Genomic DNA, 9401 nt, shown 5'->3' with positions numbered 1-9401 from the left:
TCTTCAGTCCATTGTAGAGTTGGTCTGTCATCTACAGGATACAGTGTGGACTCTCCAGTCCATTGTAGAGTTGGTCTGTCATCTACAGGATACAGTGTGGACTCTCCAGTCCATTGTAGAGTTGGTCTGTCATCTACAGGATACAGTGTGGACTCTCCAGTCCATTGTAGAGTTGGTCTGTCATTTACAGGATACAGTGTGGACTCTCCAGTCCATTGTAGAGTTGGTCTGCAGCCTGCTGACCTTCTCCAGTCTGCTCCTGTGCTAATGCCACACTAGAGGGCATCTGTGGCAACTCCTTAAAAGCACAATCTATTTGTGTAGATAAAAAAAAAAGCTCTTCTATTGTAGTCAGTTACACAGACAGTTTTTTTTTTGTGTACGGTGCTTTTCAAAGGTTTTAGACATTTGTCTTAAAACATTTTTGATTCTGCATTTGTGATTTTCATTCTTTGGTATGCACTTACTGTGTTCTTGATTGATAACTGAAAACCTGTCATTTTGAAAGCATCCTCACTTTAACGTTTTGCACAGTGCGGTACTTCCAGGTAGATTTGAAACCAGGGCCATTGACTCATGTTCAGGCACCATGGTAACTAGAAGTAGTGACAACGAAAATGACACAATGCCACGGAAGTCAATAGCGCACTCCACTGTCAGAAGACTAAAGCTCAAGACGTTCAAAGGGACAGTCACTGGTTTGTACGTGTAACTGTGATGCAGCTGCCACAATTATTCTGCATGCATTTTAATAACCCCTAGTTGAAATACTTACTGAATTAACTGTGTTCTCTCACAGAATGTACTTTCATGACATTAAAAGAAGCCCATTGCTTTTTTTAAACAAAAATGAGCATGCCATTTCGTGTTGAGCTATATATTAGTTTGAAGGAAACAGTGGGTTCAACTATTTTATAAAATCACCAAATTAACGGCATTAAAATGAGTTAGCAAAGGAAATAAAACATTCTAGTGCAATGGATGGTTTGTATATATTTTCAGTGATCCCAAATAAAAACTACATATATTTCTATCCACTTTCAGGTCATTTTAGTTAGCTAGCGTGTAATACTGTGTCAGAGGTTGAAAGTGCCAATGCACTCTTTTCACCCAGTCCACTTACTGTTCAGGGAAAGGGTTCATGTGAAGAAAATAATTAAGGATTAAAGCCACATGTTCAGGATGCAGACAATGGGCCTGGCTTTACTGCGGATATCTTAGGCAACCCCTCAGTGGAAATAAGATGTCCCCACTATGAAGCACAGATCTATTGTAATATTTGGGTGCAAACAAGCTCATTGAGGAACTATACCATCTGGCTTAAGGCGGACACAAAGGGTGAATATTACTAAGCATAATCCTCCCACCAGTCCCTCTTAAGCCTATGGATAGCTGTCTCGTCCAACAAAGCTAACTGTAAATCACTGAACAGGACTGGGCTACATATGAACTTCACCATAATACAGGTAGCATAGCATTGCCGTTTTTACCTTAACTTTCTTAATTCACAGACCAACAACAAAGAATATTGTCACTGAACAGAATTATATTTCTATTTTGATATTTGAAGAAACCCCACTGTTAACGTAAGTTCAAGTTGACAGATGTGAAGAAAGGGGGGGGGGGGGGGGGGGATTGGGCTTGTGCCCCCCAGGTAAAAATAAAGTGTATTTTAAAGTACTAAACATTTACTTTAATACCAGCAAGTACATTTCTAGCACACTATTGTTTTTCGTGCTGAACTGCGATAAATATATATTACAAATGTACTAACTACAAGTGCATTTCTACCCCGATAGTGCTTCAGTGTACTCAATATAAGTACACTAATTAGCACTAATACTGATGTTTAGTAAATTCATACAAAGTATACTACCCCAGACATATACAGAAGCACTTTATAAGTGCATTGCATACTAGTGTGCTTTGAATGCTTTAAATATGAGTTCAATTTCAGTGGATTTTCATACATTATAGCAAGTTCAATTTGAGTTGATTGCCAAAAAATATATATTACAAATGTACTAATTACAGGTACATGTCTACTTTAGTAGTACTTCAGTGTACTTAATAAGTACACCAATAAGCTCTAATACTTAAATTGATATTTAGTATATTCAGATTAAGTATACTACCCTAGAAATATACAGAAGTGTTTTATTAGTTACTTTATTGTGTGCTTTAAATGCTTTAAATACAGCCTAAATTCAGTTTTAGTGAATTTCCATAGGCCTGTGCTATTATCAAGTTCACTTTTAGTGGATTTTCAAACTTTGTTGGCTACTGCATCCTGTGATGCAACGAGGTTTCTGCCAACTCCAGCTCAACCTGTTGACCTGGACATCATGGATAGAGTCAGGCAGACCAGTGAAGCTATTTAAGAAGCGGTCTTCATGGTCATAGATGGACTGTCGTGACCTGGACATCATGGATAGAGTCAGGCAGACCAGTGAAGATATTTAAGAAGCGGTCTTTATGGTCATAGATGGCCTGTCGTTACATTGAGTGGACAGGAGTCCTTGTATGTTGCTGGAGGTAATACTCCAATCCCCGTGGCATAGGGCAGGAGTACCTGCCAGGTGGGTGACCCCTGCTCTGATGGCCTCCAGCGCATCATCAGAGGGAAGGTGCACTACCTGTGTCTGAATGATGAGGATTCCCTCTGCAATTTGATGGACAATTCCATGGACAGTTGCTCATGGTTCCCCCACTGAGCCTCAACGAGGTAATCAAAAATGTGTCTGGAAATCTCTCCGTCTCCCCAAACCAAACAGCATGAGCACTGACATTCAGCTGATAATGTGGTGTCAGTATGGACAAAGGGGAAACACTATTTCAAATTAACTTTTTGACAATGGCAGCATGACATTTTAACCTCTGAAAAGTATTTTAAGATTTGTAAATAACAACTACAAGCATGTTTAATAAATTAGCTGTTTTATTGGGGTAACATATTTCTTCCTGCTTTTCAGAAAGGAAATTGTCTTTCTGTCCATAAGCTCCTGCGAATGTTATGTTAATAATAATTCATATTTTTTTTATTTCACTTTTTACTTGGGTAGGTTGTCAGAAGTTTGATATGATAATTATACTAGGTCCTTAGAGGAATGTAATATAAGAAAAATAACAGTGTACCCTTATGTAATAGCCAGATAAAAACTTAATTTAAGTATATATTTGTGCTATTTTGAGACACCATTAAGATGCACATAAGTGCATAATTAATAAGTACATCTTTTTTAGTTCTATACTTTTAAAAACTTTGTTTCAGCTTGGAGTATATTTGCATACATCTTTTCAGATAACTGTTTATACACCTAAGATATAGAATCAGAATGTGTGGGTATGACATGTACATATATTATAAATATATTTACAATTACAATACACATTTTGATTAAATTATAAATACGATATATATATATATATATTTATCTGAAAGGTGGATTCTAAGAGAGACAGACATAAGAGGCGTCTTTAAAAAGACTTCCGTATAGGATGCTCTTGGTCTTCCTTGCTCACAGGTTCTCTGCTGTCTCTCCTTGTGTCCTTTGGCAGCAATTAGATAAAGGATACACCCTTCATGGCATCACACTAGGATATACCCTTCATGGCATCACACTTAGAACAATTAGATAAAGGATACACCTTTCATGGCATCACACTTAGAACAATTAGATAAAGGATACACCCTTCATGGCATCACACTTAGAACAATTAGATAAAGGATACACCCTTCATGGCATCACACTTAGAACAATTAGATAAAGGATACACCCTTCATGGCATCACACTTAGAACAATTAGATAAAGGATACACCCTTCATGGCATCACACTTAGAACAATTAGATAAAGGATACACCCTTCATGGCATCACACTTAGAACAATTAAGGATACACCCTTCATGGCATCACACTTAGAACAATTAAGGATATATCCTTCATGGCATCACACTTAGAACAATTAAGGATATTCATGGCATCACACTTAGAACAATTTCCAGGGCACGAGCCCAAGGACTGAGGACAGAGGAGACATGCCAATAATGGTATGGGATGCACCTCTTTGTTCTTTGTTGTGAGCCTACCTATTTTCATTTTCACTGGATAAAGGTGAACTTTGAGGGAATTAGTTGGTTCAACACAATAACATTATGTTTTAAAGAGAAAAAAGACTAGTTTGTGTAATTGAAATATATGTGATTTAGTTCATTTGACAACTGATCTTTTCTCTCTTTTTTTTCAGTGTAGCCCTGTTTATTGATCTCAGTTTGTGCAGATTGTTGTACTCCGTGCCTGATTCTCTAACACTTTAACAACAAAGTTTGAAACTTATAACATTATATAATTTATGACGTCAACACCCAGTCTTCTTTAGCCACTGCTCACTGGTGGCTGAATGGTCCGCACGACACATAAGGTTTGCTTGCGACTAAGCCATCTATACTACAGTCAACAACAGCAGAAGAAATGAAATATCACAAATTCTTTCCTATAATATATGTATTCTTTCTTTTTCATAGTATAAAAAGATTATGATGATTTCTGAGCTTTCTTAAATTTCGATTAATGACATTGTCAGTTTACCCTCTTCAGTGCAATGAGCTTGTATTATTAGCCCTCAAATACCCCAAAAAGATCCAACAAATGATTAAGATGTCCTCTGCTGACAATATCCCATGTTTAAAAGCGGTGTGGTATAATAATATAGGGACCCTTCTGGCCTTTGAAATGAGACATTTCATATATCGCCTGATGTGTGCGACCCCTAAACATCACCAACAATAAAGTGGGGCTAGCTGAATTATTCATGACATGTCTTGTGTACACCTGTATAGGCTAACAAATGCATCCTCAATACTTGTATGGTGATGAAGTGAGATTAGGGGGGAAAGGGACGGAAATCTTAATTCAAATGCTAATAAAGTCTCTTCAGTGTTTAAAATGGATATGAAGAGTGTGTACGCCTACAAGTGGGTGGGATTGAAATTGTACTAGGGGAAGGGAGGGGAACAACATATTTTGTTAATGCAAAATGGTTATTTTTATTTCATTGCATGATGTTCCCTGTGAAAGCTAAGTGTTTAAGGAATTTCTATGTATGCCAAATGCTGTCTATGTGAAAAACAATAATCTCTATGTTTCGCAGGCCTATTCTCTCTTCGTTTAGGCTTGTTCTCAATTTTACATTGGTCAAGGGCTTGGCTTCTCCAAGCATCTTGACTGCCTTGGTGATTATCCCAGCCATGTAAAATATAACTGAAATTCAATTGGCTGATTCCTGACATCGTCATCTAAAATAATCCATCCCTTTTTCGTGTTTGGACAGTATATAAACAGACAGAATTTCATCTTTCCCGTGGCACTCAGTAACATCATTCTTACGGCTACGTGGATCGAAAGTGGGTGGGAATCTGCCACGATTGACATTTGTTCAATGGCAGCTGCTGACGGTGTGGAGAGACTCACACGGTTTGAATAAAATGGCCCGAGAGAGTCACCTGTTGATCCTGTCGTGATATGGTGAGTAACGAGTAACTTTAAAATCAAAGAATGATCGACATCTGTTTTAATTCCCTTCACCCGGAAAGCTTTGGCTAATCGATTTAGTCGATGCACTAGCCTAATACACTATAATTGTCTCTTTACAGGCATATCGCATCGCATATTTTCGAGGTCTAGGAATTTTATTTCATATACAACTGCTTTTTGTACTGGTATTTTGACCGGTAGCCTATGTTCAATTTCTAATTTAACAGAATGACCCATAAATTACATTTTATGGCTAGCGTTGCAATAAAGCAAATTAGCTCACAGTAGCTCTTGCATCTGTGATATAGCCTACTGTTCTTAAAGGCGAGACGTTGTGAAGTGGTGTTTTGTTCTATAAGGCCCATTTTGGACTCCGAACTTTCATGCAACAGGTGGCAAGTTATTTCAGCCGGAAGACTGAATGGCGAATGTCACACGTGCTGTTGGGCGTCTTTCAGCACTGAAGAAGAGAACAGCTCCCACGGTGTGCCCTCAAGTCTTGTCGATGGAAGGTCTTCATGTATTGATCTCTCTATCTATCTATCTATCTATCGATGTATCTATCTATATCTATATCTATCTATCTTTCTATCTATATATTTATATATATTATATATATATATAAATGACATGTAGCCTATATGTTTCAAAAGTAGCAGGCTTTTAAAATAGTGTACAAATACTAACAAAAAGAGTATTTCTGTTAGTATTTGTACATATAGCCTTCTATCTCCATGTTCTTCCAAATTAATGAACAGGGTTATTCCATGTAAAGGGCAACACAAGTCCAAACTCAGGCTACAATCCACTGGACATCCCCTCAATTTCATATAGGTTCCCTTGCTTTACCATGGAAGACAGTCTGTCCAAAGACCCTTCCCCCACCTTCCCTTTTCTTGTTAAATTGACACTCTCCACCCCCTGCTCCTTCTGCTGTCTCAGCGCTGTTGCATAGCTACCAGATCTACCCTTGGAACACTGAAGATAAAGACTGATGACTTTGGCTATATGTTTGTGTTTTAGTTGTTAGCGCTACATGCAGTATAACTTGATGACATCGTGGCCATTATGGCCTGTTTATATTCCATTCTGTGGACAGCAGATGAAATGGGACAGAGGGCTTATTTTCTCAAAACAAAATGTTTATCTGTGATTCTGAGTCAGCTTCATATTCACTGCTAAAGTCAAATATAAAATGACCCCCCCCAACAAAATGATCTTCTTTTTTTCTTTTTTTTTACCAATGGATGACGCTCTCATTCACATAGCGGTTGATTATGAGTTCCCCTCCCCCTCCCCTCTTCAAAAAGGGGATGCAGGCTTGGCTTTATATGAACAAAGGGAAGAGGGGATGTCAACCTGTTTAACATGGTGAAGCAGGAGTTGAAGGAATTATTAGGAGAAAAGAGAGAAATGTGATCTAAAAAAGGAAGAGTGTAAGGTCAATAAATGGGTCCACATTGGAGAGTGTGTCCTTCAGGTGCTTGTACTACTTCCTCTTCAGATGGACATCACAGCCAGGGGGTTTGGGGATGATCAGCACTGATGGATTTGGTGAGCACACACACACACACACACACACACACACTGACTGACACAGAGACATGCACACCTACAGTTGTACTAGGATATAGAGGACCTACACCAGCATGAATCACTGTCAGTTCACAGTAATCATTGTCAGTTCACAGTAATCATTGTCAGTTGTCATATTAGCATATAAGTTGAGACCCTGCAACAACTGTTTCATTGTAATGTCTATGTCTCATTGTTCCTGTAGGCCTAAATGAATGGGGACCTGGGGGAAGAAACATGGAGACATTTTGAAGAGGGATTGACCTGCTCTGAGTGCTGGGTGGAAGACTAGTGATTTTGTTGTGAAATTGAACAGACACTAACAACAAAACCCAGTCTGCCTCCCAGCACAGGGTACGGGGCTGCAGTGTCTTTTTTCACATCTGGATTTGAGCAGAAGGATAGCCCACATGCCTTGATCATCTTTAGCAAGATGTAAGAATTCTATAATAAAATGAATATACTTGGTCCATTTTTTTTTATTCAGATTTATTATAATAATATCTACAAAAGTATGTTTTTGTGATATGCCTTCATGTTTTCAATAACTGATCAATAAAAAAACACTACTTATTGTTCTTACTTTCTATGGAACATAGAGCTGGTTTGTTTTTGGTATAGGTGTAAGGTTGTGGGCTAGAGAGATCTTTGTACATGCACCTTAATATTGGCTCAAGGAATTACAGTCCGCCCCAGTAGGCAGGCTACTAGGCTATAGCTTGCTATTATAAGCTGTTCCAGCTCAGTGGGCAGTAGACTACCAGGAAATTTAGCCTAACACCCCAAGGTAAAATTCTACATATTTCACCATTTATCATGCTTCTGGTTTCAAAGAGAACACAAACTAGTTAATTAGCCCTACACTTGTTCGTTGAGAAACAATCACAATGAAAACAAGGCAAGGGTTAGGATTGACGGTAAAGTAGTGTAATGTAATGTAAAAGCCCTGAGGTGGAGAGTTTCAGTAGTGTGTTTTTTTCATTGACATACACGAACACACTATTTCACACATATCTTTAAATTAACTCGTGGGATGCAATACAGTAAATCAATTAAACTGTACTGCAACCATTTCACAAACCATCTCCTAGACAGTGGGGAAAGTTAGCCTAACTGGTTGTTAGTTTAGTCTCGTCGGCTGACCGACTCAAATTACGATGTGCGAAAACAGCACGATAGGCCTACATGAAAAAACACTTTGATTAGGCTACACACCAGGCACTACAAACAGCTCCCATGCACGATGAAGAACTCATACCTGAAATTCTGAGTTTCAGTAAGTATTGGCTTTTCCAATGACACATGAACTCACCATTTCCTTTAGGCATATCTTCTTATCAACTTGTGTGTGTAGAAACCTAGCTGAAGAACTGTACGCTAAATTGAACTTGAGTGATAACTGAAATTGAACGTGAAAGCCTGCAAATAATACAACCAATTTAAGATTTTTTTTTGTAAATAAATGAAAACAATTGGTTAGTGTCGTCATTGTCGTATCCTGTCGTGTTGGTTATCCACAATCTATTCATTACGAAGCAATATTCAAAATAGTAGGCTACATAAAGTTTAACCAAGCCTACTAATTTGTTGATTCTAAAATGTAATGTAGCAGCCGAATGTGGCTTGTGTTTTTGTTACATAAAATCAAACGGCCAATAGATCCATATTCATAATGGCGCTTGTTGAACGCACACATGCTGAATAAAGAATGCACCATTTGCATTCGGCGAGTGCTTTTGTGAGAAGGGACAACCTGCCTACTGTTACGTTTGTCCAGGTTGTCTATGCCAAAAAAATAAGCCTATTCACACAGTCAAAGCATTCCTAAAAGACGACATTGCCTATGGGTAAAGAAATACATAGCCTACAAGACTGACATCTGTGTAGCCCAATATGTAATATCGGTGTAATTCTGTGAAAAAAAGCGTTCTAACCTCTCCTTAAACCATCATCGCACCAGGTTTAAATTAAAACGCACAAAAAGCTACCTCTAGTGGCAGTTGTGAGATTTCGTGACGTCACCGCAGGAAATCAACCTAAACCTGAGTTACAGGTTAAACCACAGGTGCTTATGGCAGCAACAGGGTTTAAGAAGCCACGTGACTTATTCCGCAAAATGCTAGTTTAAAACCGTGTTTAACTCTAAACGCCGCTAAGGTAACGACCATTCAAAACGAAATATTGGTTCTATCTGTCACACTAATTCATGCAAAATGTGCTCTGCTAAAGGACATTATTTTTCAAAAAAGATTATTTCGAGCTTAGCATTCTTACGAAAACACACCCATTACAA

General features: G+C 38.3%; 1 long non-coding RNA gene across 2 annotated transcripts; it reads left to right on the top strand.

The window, feature by feature from the left end:
- The first annotated feature begins 5268 nt into the window (after nucleotides 1-5268).
- LOC116218501 lies at nucleotides 5269-7881 on the top strand. Of its 2 annotated transcripts, none has more exons than XR_004162891.2 (4): nucleotides 5269-5524; nucleotides 5926-6045; nucleotides 7038-7087; nucleotides 7314-7881. It is a non-coding gene; the product is annotated as an uncharacterized LOC116218501 (long non-coding RNA). The 2 variants fall into 2 exon arrangements; XR_004162890.2 differs by having other exon boundaries at nucleotides 5926-6053.
- The last annotated feature ends 1520 nt before the right edge of the window (nucleotides 7882-9401 follow it).

This window comes from Clupea harengus, chromosome 22, assembly GCF_900700415.2.
Source record: "Clupea harengus chromosome 22, Ch_v2.0.2, whole genome shotgun sequence".
In the NCBI taxonomy this organism is placed as follows: domain Eukaryota; kingdom Metazoa; phylum Chordata; class Actinopteri; order Clupeiformes; family Clupeidae; genus Clupea; species Clupea harengus.
Note: the sequence above shows the minus strand (reverse complement) of the source record. Positions and strands in the feature narration are given on the sequence as shown.